General features: G+C 37.7%; 1 long non-coding RNA gene across 1 annotated transcript in view; it reads left to right on the top strand.

Annotated features, from left to right (window-relative positions):
• LOC141373512 (uncharacterized) overlaps positions 1-13,648 on the top strand; it is a 63,996-nt gene extending 50,348 nt beyond the window's left edge. Inside the window, exon 4 of the long non-coding RNA XR_012379580.1 lies at positions 12,847-13,648. This is a non-coding gene — a long non-coding RNA (uncharacterized lncRNA). The remainder of the gene's footprint in view (positions 1-12,846) is intronic.
• Positions 13,649-14,853: the final 1,205 nt, after the last annotated feature.

Here is a 14,853-nt window from a genome sequence, read left to right as displayed (position 1 = left end):
TCAACCTAGAGAATTGTAAGCAATAAGACTCTCATAGGCTTATGCCACTAAATTTTGGAGTGGTTGTTATGTAGCACTAGATAACCAGACTAGTGGGAGGAGAGAGCTTAGGGCTACACTGCATGATTCAATCTGCGTATTTTTTATTCAATGCCCTATATTAGCTGGCTCCTTACCTCTGCTCTCTCTGCCCTTAGACTCAAGAGCTTTATGGTTTGGACATTTATTGGCCCAAATTTAACTACTGATATTGGCTCCAACATTCAAATTGTAGCATTCAAGATCTCTACTCTGATATAGGTCAAGCCTGAAATTTGACACTATGATGATTCATAAGTTTTTGATCCAATATCCTGACTGTAGCTAAAAAACCTTTTTCATCAAGCTTTTTCCTCTCCCTAATCTAGGACATTTCCTTTCTAATCTTTTTCTTTATAATCCACCTGCATCTTTTGAGAAAATGGAATTAAAATTCTTTCTGCACAGTGTCTTCCTAGAATTACTTCCACTCCTGCAGTTCCTCCAGCAGATGTAACACATACCTCTATCCAACACTAGTTCTTGACTGCTAATGATTTTAACGGAGACAGGGCTTGTAGGCCCTAATGTGGCCTGTATGCTTTTCCCTCTAAAAGTTTAAGAAAAACTTAGAAAGAGATGAAAATATGTAACATCACTGAAAACCAAGGCCGATGAACAACATATTATCAGATAATAACAGGAATTCTTATTAACACAATACTGATAAAGCTGTATCACAAAAACAGAAACAAATGGCACATTCGTGTTCCTTTTGACATAAAGAATCCTTTAGAAAATCCTTTTCTATAAGGTATAAAGAAAACCCTTTTCTCCTCCTCTGGTTGCCCTAAGACACTCTGATACCAAATGAATTAAAAAACTATGAAACTGTCCCAGTACTGTGTGAGTGCAGCTTATTTTGCCTTCCCACTAACATTTCTACATTCATCTGGAGACTGAAAGTGCTGCAGAACAGCAGGGCAATATAGGGTGACCTTGATGGTAGTGCTTTGCATTCACAGAGGTGTACTGCCCTCATGCATAGCCCCACACCTGTGGGTGGGACAGAGCCTTAATAGACCTGGTAGCAAAGCAAACTGGGAATCATAGTTTCAAAGTTCCAGGAAGCCACAAAGTAGGGGCAAGACAAGACTCTACCACAGCATGGCAGTACCATATTAAAAGAAATCCTGGGAACCAGACCTTGGATATTGGGCTGAGGTCTCTATAAAATATAGAGCCCTCAAAAGCCCTGATGCTATAGTTTTGAGAAGGGGATTCAACTGATTCCCAATAAACAGTGGGGGCACCAAGGGAAATCTACACATTTTGTCTGATGCTAAATGGAATCTTGATATGTCTCTTTTATTTTGAAAATGAATAAGAAGGGAAAACACTCAACTTGATCTATTAAAAAAAGATGAACTGTAGAACATGAGAAAGGAAACTTTATCTTGATGACTCAGATGTGCAGAGTGTAACAAGAATTTGATTTCAGAAAATTGTTTGGAACCCTCACTAAGTTGAACAGCTAAAGAAAATCATAAGGGGAGAGAGGACCATGATGAAATAAGATGAAATGAAAAGATGCCAAAGTGAGGTGAAAAGGGAACTAGGTAAGATGTTGGAGTGTGTCAAGATACCTACTGCTAAGAAATGAACTATGCTGAAACCTAGTGACCTAAATCACACCATTTTGTTTTTCACAATTCTGTGGGAAGGAATTAGAGCAGAACGAATTGATCAATTCTTCTGCTCCATCTGGTATAGGGTCTGCCCCATGAGGTGGTAGCATTTAATTGGGAAGTGGCTAGAGCTGGAATGTTCAAGATAACCTCCCTTCTCGCATCTGGCACCTGGTGGCTAGAGAATTGTGGGACCCTCTCTCTCTCATGTGGCTTGAGTTTCTTTATATGGCAGCTAGATCCCCAAAGTGAGAAAGTGGAAGCTGCCAACCCTCATAAGAATATCCCTTCTGATGTGTTCTATTGGTTAAATCAGGTCACAAGACCAGACCAGATTAAAGGGGAGGGAAATAGTCTCCACCTCTTGATGGGAGGGGATGGGTGTGCACAGTTTTAGGAGGAATAATCGACAGTCATTTTTGCTGCCAATCTACCCAGGAATTGTAGTTTCAAAGGAAGGATGGAAAAGAAACTTAAAAAAAAAAAAAAAATTAACATCCACACCAAAGGAGGTGAGGAGCAGAATTGACACTACGGAAAATTGGAATAGTGATGTGGAACACAAATTTGAGTAGTTGTCCCAGAAGGTATGAGTGGATATAGAGATGAAAATAACGAATGAGAGACAGAGGACAAAGAAGCAAGGTCCTAATGAAAGCTCCTTTCTATGTTTGTGGAATTTCCCCTGTGGGGTGTCTTGGTGGCAGAACTGTCCCACATACAGAATCTGAAAAGGCCAGAATTCCATTTTCTCAGGCTGATTGCTAAGGTACCAGCATGTGACTTGTGCCAGCCAGTCAAGCACATGCATCTGGGACTTTGAAAAGGAAGCTTATAGCACAAAGATGAGAGGACTAAGGAGAATTTACTTGGAGGATGGCAGCACTGGGTTCAGGACAGCACAAGCTGCGGTGTCCAGGGTCCAGGGCTAGAGTGGTAATGCTGTGAGGAGCCCCCAGGGTTTAGTGGTAGCATCCTGGAGTCCTCGTTGGATGTGTTCTGTGGTGCAACTTGGTTGTCATTCTGGTTGCTGCTGAGCCTCATTCTATAATACCCCTTTTCTGAGCTTGAGTCTTTTTTTTTTTTTAATAGAGATATATTTTTGTAAGATTCCCAGTATCTGTTTAATAAATTCTTTCACTACTAAAGTAGCCAGAGTTAGTTTGGGTTGCTTGAAATTAAGATCCCTGACTTGTATAAGGATATGAATAAAGACTAATAGGTGTTGCTGTGGGAGGAAAACCAGGATAACTGGAAGAGGCAATGATCAGTCAAAACAAATTTTCTTTTTCTTCGTAGAGGTCAAAAGGGAATCCAAGTGTGTGTCCAGAAGTGTTTTTCTGTATTTTAGGCAAGATAATAAAAAGAGATCTCATCTGGACATATCATGGAAATAATTATATTTAATAAGAAAAATATATAGGAATCAAGAAGTGAAAAAAATAGATTATCTGCAAGTTAGGATGACTTCAAACATTTCATCTGCAATGCTAACTGCCAAAAGAAAAGATAGCAATGTTTCCATTTTTTTAGTTTTGTGTGTAAGAGTCTGTGATCCACATTTTTCTTTAAAAAGAATTACCTGAAGATGTTTAGCCTGAAACTGAATGAGTGATTCTCACACTTCATTTTTCGTTCTCAAGATTGTTTTAGCTATTCTAGGGCCTTTGCCTTCCACACAAACTTCAGAATAACTTGTCTATGTATACAAAAAAATCTTGCTGGGATTTTGATAGGAATTGCATTAAATCTATAAATCAGTTTGCATAGGATGGAAATCTTTATTATGTTGAGTCATCAAATCCATGAGCACAGTATGTCTTTACCTTTATTTAGATTTTCCTTGATTTATTTCATCAACATTTTGTAAATTTTAGCATATAGATCCTGTACACATGTGTTTTGGTATATGTATACCTAAGCATTTAATTTTCTTTGGAGTTATTGTAAGTGGCATCATGTTTTACATTTGAGTTTCCATATGTTCATTGTTAGTGTATTGACATGCAGTTGATTTGTGTGTGTTGACCCTGTGTCCCATACCCTTACTAAACTCACATATTGTAGTTTTTTTATAGATTCCATGTGATTTTCTATATAGACAATCATGTCATCTGAAAATAAAGACAGTTTTATTTTTAAACTATATGCCTTTTGTTCCTTTTTCTTGCCTTATTACAGAGGCTAGGACTTCTAGTACTATGCTGAATAAAAGCAGTGAGGGCAGACATTCTTGCCTATTCCTAATCGTAAGAAAAAACATCCAGTCTTTTACCATTAAGTCTGATGTTAGCTATAGATTTTTAAATAGATGCTCTTTTTCAAGTTGAGGTCATTCTCCTCTATTCCTAATTTGCTAAGAGTTTTTATTATGAGTAGGTATTGGATTTTGTCAAATGCTTTTTCATGGACTTAAATATAAAACATAAAACTATAAAACTTTTAGAAAAAAAATAGAAGATCTTGGGATCTAGATGTAAGCAAAGAGTTCTTAAATTTGACACCAAACTATGATCCATACCAAATAAAATAAAATAAAATAAAATAAAGATAAATTGGACCTTATGAAAATTGAAAGCTTTTCCCCTGTGAGGGTTCATATGAAGGGTGTAAGACAAGTCATAATATTTGCAAGTCACATATTCAACAATGACTGGTATCTAGAATATGTAAAGAACTCTCAAAACTCAATAGTTAAAAAAAAAAAGTCCCACCGGAAAATGGGGAAAAGACATAAACAGATATTTCACATAAAGAGAATAGACAGATGGCAAATAAGCACCTGAAAAGATGTTCAACATTATTAGCTTCTTTATTCATCATAGCTAGCCACAAATTGGAAACAATCCAGATGTTCTTCAGCAGGTGACTGGTTAAACCAACTGTGGTATATCCATACCATGGAATACTCAGCAATAAAAAGGAACCAGCTATTGACACATGTAATAACTTGTATGAATTGCCAGAGAATTATGGGGAAATTAAGGTGAAAAAAGCCAGTCTCAAAAGGATACATATTATATGAGTCCATTTGTATAACTTTCTTGATATGACAAAATTATAGGAATGGAGAGCAGATTAATGGTTGCCAGGAGCCAGAGGTGGGGTGTGGGGTTGAGAGAGTGGAAGTAGGAGTGGCCATAAAAGAGCAACACAAGAGATCCTTGTGATGGAGGAACTGTTCTTTATTTACTGTGGATGTGGATACAAGGACTCACATGTATGATAAAATTCTACAGAATTAAAACACATACAGGTGCACACACAAATACAAGTAGAACTGGGGAAATATGAGTAAGATGGGTGAGCTGAATCAATGTTAATATTCTGGTTGTAATATACAGTTTTGCAAAACCTAACTTTGCAGGAAACTTGGTAAAGAATACATAAGGTCTCTTTGTGGCTTCCAACTACACGTGAATCTATAATTATCTCAAAAAGTGTAATTAAAAAAATGAAACAGGCATTTACATTAGCCAGAAGCCAGACAAAGATGCCCACCATAACCATTATTTGTTGATACTGTTCTAGAAGTTTTAGCTAATACAGTTATTTAGGAAACTGAAAGAAGAAACTAAGAAATAGGAAATGAAATTATCATAATTTGCATATAACAAATTTTTTCTACCTTGAAAACCCTAGAGAACAACAGAAGAGAGTTCATAAGGAAACTAGTCACAAATTGAACTCAGTTAACAAAGTCTTATAAATTAGCAGTAGCTAGTTAAGAAAACAAACAAAAAGAAGATTTCCTTCACATGAACTATTGAAAACTGTGCAGGACCCATAGGAATAAAACCATAAAACATTACTGAAAGGCATAAAAGAGGTCTTGAATAAATGGGAGGACATGCTCCTTATTAGGAAGATTCAATATGTAAAAATGTCATTTCACTACAATTTAATTTATACCTTTAATAAAACTCTGATAAACATCTCTGTGGAAGTTTTTCAGAACTTAAAGAGAATACAAAGTTCATTTGGAAAAATAAATGGGGAAGAAATGCTTCATTATAACACTAAACATTAAACACTCAATGCAAAAAACTAAAAAAAAAAAAAAAAAAGAAGAGAAAAGAAACCAAAGGAAATGAGGAAAGAGTAATAAAGCAATGAATTACACAAAGAAAAATAGTAGAATTGATAAATATAATCAACAGCTCTTTCTTTGAAAAAAATAATAAAATAAATACATTCTCCCTGATACTGCTCCTCATAATAAACCCTGGAAGAAATAAAGTGTAAGAAAAAGTAAATCTGTAATTCTGTTCTTTTTATTTTATTTTATTTTATTTATTTATTTTAGAGAGAGAGAGAGAGAGAGAGAGAGTACAAGCAGGGGAGAGGCAGAGGGAGAGGGAGAAGTAGGCTCCCCGCTGAGCAGGGAGCCTGATGCTGGGCTCCATCCCAGAACCCTGGGATCATGACCTGAGCCGAAGGCAGATGCTTACCTGACTGAGCCACCCAGGCGCCTCTGTAATTCTATTCTTATGTTGGGAATAATATATATATATACATATTTTTTAAAATTAATTTGTTCAGTTGAGTTCTCTCTCACTAGCAGGTTGTTTTAAATTCTCTAGCTTTGTAATATATTTAATTAGCATAGTAGTTACACTTTAAGTTCTGAAGTGAAGAGTCCAGGGTTCAAATACGGACTCCTGATATTTAGTACTTCTGTAATAATGGCAAACTTTGTTAATGTCTCTCAGGTGTAGGTAATTGTACTTCCCTGAACTTTTGGAAGGAGTGAATAGAATCCACAGTGCATGTGAAACACTTAGCTCAGTGCAAAGTACAGTATAAGCACTTGATAGATGCTAAGTTTTTAGTGTCTAGGAGGCAACAACTGAAGTCTTTCCTGGCTTCTGTTAAAGTCTTTCACCTCCATTTTAGAATTGTATTGTCAAATTTTAAAGACGGTCCCATTGAGATTGCATTGACTTTATAGATTTATTCAAGGCAGATGAACATCTTTACAATATGTATCTTCTTATCCAGGAAGAGTTCCTGTCTCTCCTCTCACTCAGGTCTCCTTCTATGTCCTCTTATCAAAATATTCTGTATTTCCTCAATAGATGCACATCACTAGCATCAAATCTCTAGGTACTTTGTAGTCTTTTGTTGATACTGTAAATGGAATTTTTTCCCGTTGGCTTTTCAAGCAGGATATTGTTGATTTATGGGAAAGTTACTGATTTTGGAGTATTTATTCTCGATGGACAGGTACGAAAAAGTTTTGCTCTTTCCTTTCCAACATTTACTTTTTTTTAGTCGTGATTTATTGACGTCCATGAGATAGCCCTATGTACATAAGCTTGACTTGGATTCTGTTACTTGCAACCAAAAGAGTGCTGACTAATATGTCTTGGAAAAGACTAAATTAAAAAAAAAAAAAGTTCATTTGATGCCAACTGCGATCTCCACATATTTCTTTATCTCCTTATCTACTCATTTAAAGTGATTTCTTAATGTTGACCCACCTCTGCATTCCTGCAGTTAAATCTTCTTTTTAAAAAAATTCTATTATGTTAATCACCATACATTACATCATAATCTTCTTGATCATGCATTACTCTTGAAATGTATTGCTGAATTCAGTTTATTTACTTACGTGAAGTTTTGATTTCTTTAGTCAGGTTTGATATCAGAGTTTTGCTAGATTTATAAAATGATTTGAAATATTACCTATATTTTTTCTGGTCTTAGAACAGTTTATATAGTGCAGTAATGATCTATTCCCTGAGAGTCTGAAATACTTCTGGGCCCATCAGCTTTTGGCAGGTAAATCTCTAAGGGTTTCTCAATTTATTTCAAGCTTATTTTTCTATCCTTTTTCTCTCTTTTTGGAATCAATTTTGGTATTCTATATTGCCTTCTTCCCAGCCTCCTTTCTACTTTTCCTTCCTCCCTTCTTAAATACCAGGAACCACTGGGTAGATCTGGACAAGGCAGGGGTTCACACAGGGTAGACAGTACCCATGGCTCTAACTTGGGGTGTCAGGGTTTGAGCAGGTTGTGGAGGAAGCGTGCATGGGGTGGTGGTGGTAGGGAGAGGAAGCTGGTTATGGGGGTGGGGGGATCCAATAAATAAGTATATTAAGAATAGTGAGAGTCAGGTCCTCCCTGTCGGCAAAGGGTGTTAGAATTAGGGAAAAGAAGAAAACTAGAGTGAATCCTGTGGTATTGAGTTGGAATTGGAGGTATGGGTGAACTCATGGTTTCCAATATAGAGCATGTATGCATGTATTTTGTGTGTCTGTGTGTGTTTTGGTTTTCCACTGTTACATAACAAAGGACCCTCAAACTTGGTGCCTTAAAACAACAGGACATATTTATTATTTCATAATTCTGTACATCAGGAATCTAGGAGTGACTTAGCTGAGGGCCTCTGCCTCAAGGTCTCACAAGGCTGCCATCAAACTGTCAGCTGGGGTTTTAGACTCCCTTGAAGGCTCTATTAGAGAAAGACCCATTTCCAATCTCATTCATGTGGTTGTTTGCAGGGCTCACTTCCTCACTGGCTGTTGGCTGGAGGCACCCTCAGTCCCTTGCTAGGTGGACCTCTCCGCAGGGTATCTCACAGCATGTAGCTGGCTTCTTTCACAGTGAGTAAGAGAGAATATCTAAGATAGAAGTCACAGTCTTCTTGTAACCTCAACTTTAATGTGACATAAACCTAAGCTCGAATTTGAACTTTTGTCAGATTGTTGTTAGAAGTGAGTCACCAATGTCCACTTCACTTTTGAGAGGAGAGGATTATATAAGTATTTGAATACCAGAGGTGGGGATCATTTGAGGGGCAATCCTGGGGCTGCCTACCACAGATAGATGAAGATAGATAGATGAAGATAGATAGATGATAGATAGATAGATAGATAGATAGATAGATAGATAGATAGATGATAGATAGATAGATAGATGATAGATAGATGATTGACAGATAGATAGGGATAGACATTTTTTACCTCCATGCCCTGGGAAACCTTAATAGCAATGGACTCATCTCCTGTCCAGATCTTTGCTTTTTAAGTACCTTTCTCCACTAAAAGGACTTGAAGAAATGGTGGATTCCAGGACAGGGGCAGAAAAAGGACAAGATGAGCCTGGAACATCCTGTTGTTCAAGAAAGTAAAGAAGTGCTCAAGGAATAACGAATACAGGTCAAGAGGGACATAGAGACCAGATTGAGGTGGTAATACTAGCCAATCTGGGATAATTTGACAAAATACAAGAGAAGAATAACAGATTTTTACCATGGAATGAAATAGGAATCGGGAGTCCACAGCGATAAAATAAATTAGTGAATATATAATTGGAGAGGAGAGAAAAACCTTTCCTTAAAAGTAGAATGTCAACCAATGTAGAAGGGGTGATGGAATTTGAAAATCACCCTTTGGCAACCATGGTAGTAATAAGTGATTCAGCCGAGAACCATCAGTGGATATTACAAGGGAAGATGAGAAACTAGTTACATAGTCTCAAAATACTTTCCCATAAAATCATTATTGATTACAAAAGGCTTTGGAAGAAGAGTCACTTAATAGAAGACACTCCCTTAATTCAATAACCAAAGTCAAAATGAAATCATGTGACCCATGATAGGATGCAGTGAAGAACTATAGTGTGTAATGTTTTTGTTCAAAATACGTACATGAGGGGCTCCTGGGTGGCTCAGTCAGTTAAACATCTGCCTTCGGTTCAAGTCATGATTCCAGGTCCTGGGTTGGAGCCCAGCATTGGGCTCCTTGCTCAGTGGGGAGCCTGCTTCTTCCTCTCCCTCTGCCTCCCCCCCCACTTGTGCTCTCTCTCTCTCTCTCAAATAAATAAATAAAATCTTTAAAAAATGTAACATGGGGAAATACCAGACAAACCCAAACTGAGGGCCATTCAACAAAATAGCTGGCTTGTATCCTCAAATGTATCAATGTCAAGAGAGTGTTGCAGAACAAAAATTCAATGAGTACATTTGAAGATCTAATTGGTTTTATTAAGTGATTCGTGAATTGGGCAGCATCTCATTTACCAAATAGAAAGATGATCTGATGAGATGTACAAAATGGAAGGTTTTTAGAGTCAAGAGGGTGGGGCAAGGAAGTTACTGGCAAAAGAGAAGAAAGGTTTGTTCCAAGTCAGGATATGTTTTTTTGGAGGTGGGGTGGGGGAGGTGGTAGGGGGATGATAGGGTCTTTATCCTGCAGATGGCCTCACTAGTTCTGGCCAGGAAATTTCAGAACGACTGTTAAAATGTCACATTCCCCAGGGTAAGTTGAGACTTAAGTCTCAGTTTGGTGTCATAGAGGGCATATGACTCCATATTGAGCTTGTTGTTTCCTTTTTAGCAAGAGTAGAGAAAAGACTGAGGTATGGTTCCAGACTGAAGGGAAATGATAACTAAATGCAACATGTGATTCCAGACTGAAGCTGCTTGTTTATGGAGGTTGTGGGGGATAGTTGGCAAAACTTGAACGTGGTCTGTGGATTGGACGGTAGAAGTGTATCGAGGTTGTCCTGGTTCAGATGGTTGTATTGAGATTATGTGGGAGGATGTCCTTACTTTAAGGAAATGCACAGTCAAGTACTGGGGGGTATAGGAGCATCCGATGAGCAAATTATTCTCAAAAAAAAGTTCTTGGTGTTGTTCTAGCAGCCTTTCTTTAAGTCTGAAATTACTTCTACATAAAAAGAGAAAAAGAAAGTAGCCCTGACTGGATAAAGCATATGATCCCAACTATGTCAAATAAACAAACTTACCGATAAAAAAAAGAGGAGGGAGAAAAAAAATCAGTTATTTTAGTATCAGTTTGTGTGTAGTATTTTCTCCTAATTTGAAATTTTCCTCTGTACTGGTTGTATGCCTTTCTCCTCCACTGTATTGTGTGTCTGTGACCACGAGGTCTTTTCTCCTTGATTTGCCCTGCTAGAGGAAATGTGTAATGACTAAGAGCATGGACCAATCTGAGACCCAACAGTTAACTCCCCACACCTCAGTTTTCCCATCTATGAAATGGGGATATCTGTACTTCCTACCACATGGGGCCATCCTGAGATGAATATATGAATATTAAAGTGTTTAGTGTGATCCTCGGCCATTAGCTGAATGCCCAATCAGTAGTCACTATTATTATCCTAATTATGGTCTTTTCAAAGATCCAGCTCTTAAATTTCTCAGATCTATAGTTTTTTTTTATTATTTTTAATTTATCACCTTCTTATTTACTATCTTCAAATTCTTCCTCTAGCTTTTCATACTTCACTTTTTTTGCTCTTTTACTTGCTTTTGTCTTGAATACTTGTTTCATTTAATTTCTTCTGTTTAATGAGAAAAACAAAACTATATGTATTCTGTTCTTTAGAGCTTTGTGTTTTCTCTTTGGTATAGCTCCTCATTGTTTCTTAAACAATCATTAATTATGGTTTGAATGTTCTCTTTGACTCTGGCTATTAAGACAAGTTTCCCAGCTCTACAGAGTGGCTTCATTTTGTTTCTTTGTTTCTCTTTTGCTATTAACTTCTACTTTTGTTGCAAATTGTGGTTTGAATTTGTGCATAGTACTATTTCTGCTTTTGAGGTTTTAATGAGATTTTCTTTGCGGCCTAAGATATGATCAAATTTGTAACTCTTCTTTGGCCATTTGAAATGAATATGTATTTTCTGTTTCTAGAGAACACATTCTGATATAGATCTGTTAAGTCAAAATTTTAATAATAAGTTTGAACTCTTCTGTAGTCTCATGAAATTTCTGTCTATTTGGTCTCTCAGAAATGGGAAGGCATATTAATCCTTCTGTTATCACTGTGGTTTTGTTCAATTACTCCTTAATTTCTAGCACTTTTGGCCTTGTACATTTAATGCAATATTCAGGGCACAGACTCATGGTTCTTATATTCTCATTAGTTTCTACAATTTGCCAATATAGGATACCCTCCCCCCACCCCTTAAGGTAGCTCAGTGCTTTTTTGCTGTGATTTCTGCATTGTCTGATATGAATATTGCTTTCTTTTTGTTTGTCCTTGGGTAACGGACACCAAATAGATTGTCTGTCCTTCTCCTGGAAGGTAGTCCACTTTGTGGGGAGTTCTGAAGATCCGGTCCCCAGCCACATGTGTTTGCTCCAGAGATGGGCAGCTGACGCAGGTGGGGCCACGCAGACTCCTCCCTGCATGTTGGGACCTGGGATAAGAATTTTCACTCAGTTTTGTCACTCTCTGGATCTAAGGGGACACAACACTTGGTTGCTGCCATCTTCCTATAGGTAAACTAGAAAACAGAGGGAGTTGGATTACTGCAAATGGTGAAAAGAAAGTGGACCCAGCCCTGAGAGGTGGGGGAGTCCCCAGCGTGGTGGTCTCAGTGTTATTTTAGTCCTGAGGCTGGAGTCAGGATATTTAATCATTTGTCTCATATGATGATAATATTTTCTCCTCTTTGTGCTTCCTTATGTTTTCCTTTTTCATTTTGCCATTTGCTCAGGTTTGCTTTGCAAGTTTCTTTATATTTAGAAATTAGAAAGTCACACTCCCCATTTCTAGCCTACTCCTGGTTCCTTCAATCACACACCCACCCACCCACCCACACACACACACACACACACCCCCACACACACCCACACACACACATCCCGTATATATACTATTGACCTACCAACCTCAAAAAAAACATAGTATGTATTTATTTCCCCGTATATGATTTCATGCTTTTAAAATTTACTCCCTACTTATCTCCCATTTTTCTTGACATAAAAAATTAAGATTAGTGTTGTGAATTTATTTCTTACATGTATGTATACTTTCTCTTATAGTAATTACTTTGGACATTTATGTACCTTCTCTTTCAGTAATTATTTTGGACCTTTTGGACATTATATTTGGACATCAATAGTGCTAATATTGATTTTTTATAAATTAATGAGTTCTAACAATTTTCCTATTCATTTCTTGCTCAGCTGGAATATTACCTTGAGCAAATTTTTCTGCATGTTTGAGTGTGTGGTATACATTTGAATGCTTAAATCCTTGAGAAAGATGTCTTTTAATTAAACCCCACAAATAAATTACAGCTTTCTTGTCTTGAATGCAGTCTTTTCCTCTTGGAACTTTGTTGATACTGTTATACTTATCGTGATTTCATTTGTTTTAGGTTTGTCAAGGAGAAGACTGATTCCAGTGCAGTCCTCTTTACCCTGACATGTAAATTTTTTCCCCTCAGATACTTAAAGGATTTGAAACTTTATCCCTGACATCCTGAAATTTTACCAGGGGAGATTTATATATGGTTCCTCTTACATCTGTAGTGCTTGGTCCTCCGTGGGACCTTCTACCCCTAAGATTAAAGATAACTGTCCATCTCTCACATTTCCCACGTGATTCATCTTCTCCTCTTTCTCCTTCTGGAATAGCGCTGGGGAGGTTGTTTTGAAATGTAGGCTTTTGGTGCAGCCACTCTGGAAAACAGTATGGAGGTTCCTCAAAAAGATGAAAATAGAGCTACCCTGTAACCCACAATTTCACTGCTGGGTATTTACCCCAAAGATACAAGTGTAGTGATTTAAAGGGGCACCTGCACCCCAATGTTTATAGCAGCAATGTCCACAATAGCCAAACTATGGAAAGAGCCCAGATGTCCATCAACAGATGAACGGATAAAGAAGATGTGGTATGTTTATACAATGGAATATTACGAAGTCATCAAAAAATGATATCTTGCCATTTGCAATGACATGGATGGAACTAGAGGATATTATGCTAAGCTACATCAATCAGAGAAAGACAATTATCATCTGATCTCACTCATATATGGAATTTAAGAAACAAAACAGAGGATCATCGGGGAAGAGAGGAAATAATAAAACAAGACGGAACCAGAGAGGGAGACAAGCCATAAGAGACTCTTAATTATTAGGAAACAAACTGAGGGCTGCTGGAGGGGAGGGGTGTGGAGGGATGGGGTGATGGACATTAAGGAGGGCATGTGATGGAATGGGCACTGAGTATTATATAAGACTGATGAATCGCTGACCTCTACCTCTGAAACAAACAATACATTATATGTTAATTAATTGAATTTAAATAAAAAAAAATGTAGGCTTTGTTATTATTCCCGTATGGGGAGGCCACAGATCAGGAGATGACTTGCTTTGAAAAGATAGTTTGTGACTCACAGTTCCCAAGAGGAAGGGGCCCGCCACACTGCACGGGGCCACGTGGGGAAGCACCAGGGTCAGTCAGGAGGCAGAGGGCGTGAGAGGAAAGCATGGGCGAGAGGCTTCATTGTGGTTTCTGTAAAAAGGAATGGGCAGAGTAAGCAGGCTTAGGATTGCCTAGTTTGGATAATTTCAGCAGACTCCAGGGCCAAAGGGCTGTCTCTGATTGATTGTCTTGTAGTTGGCCCTGGGGTGGTTAGGGCAGGTGGATAAAGGAGGTGGTTGGGCATGGGCTCAGGACTGGTTGGTTTGCTCAGGAAGGGTGCTTGCGGGTGAGTCCTTTCCTGTCTCCAGACACTGACCAGCCCTGGGAGTGTCTCTGGGGACGGCAGGGCCCCAGCTATCAAAGCCTCAGGAAATACAGAGAACAGAACGACATGATGAATAGAGAAGTGGCTCCCAGAAACCCCCAAATAACTGTATCTATAGTTATGTTTGCTTGATTGTTTTATAATAATATAATAATATTAACATAACATACTATGGTTTTCCCAGTCATACAGGAGGGTTTTTTTTTTTTTCCAAACAACCACTATTTATTTCATTGTTCCTTTCTATTTTTGTTATTTATTTTTATTTTATTATTTTTGGCTTTCTTCTTTATTATTTCCTTTTTTTCTTCTTTTTTGGTTTGCTCCATTATCCTATTTTCAACTTCTTGAAGTGAATCCTCAGTCTATTTATTTTATCTTTCTTGGTTTTTAACAAACGTATGTAGACTTAGACATTTCTGTCTAGGGACAGCTTCAGAAATTTTGATATGCCATGCTCTCATTCTTGTTTGGTTCTAAAATGTTCATCAGTTTTTAAATGACTTCCCTTTAACTTACAAATTATCTGGCAGTGGAATTGTCTTGCTTGTTTGTTTCCAAATACATGGGTTTTTTGGGAGTGCCCTCTTTTGATGATTTCTTTTGGGTTTTATGGTGTGGCAGTCAGGACAC

This window comes from Callorhinus ursinus, unplaced genomic scaffold, assembly GCF_003265705.2.
Source record: "Callorhinus ursinus isolate GAN/ISIS: 27379988/994484 unplaced genomic scaffold, GSC_fseal_2.0 scaffold10, whole genome shotgun sequence".
Lineage (NCBI taxonomy): Eukaryota > Metazoa > Chordata > Mammalia > Carnivora > Otariidae > Callorhinus > Callorhinus ursinus.
This window is presented reverse-complemented; position numbering and strand designations above follow the sequence as displayed.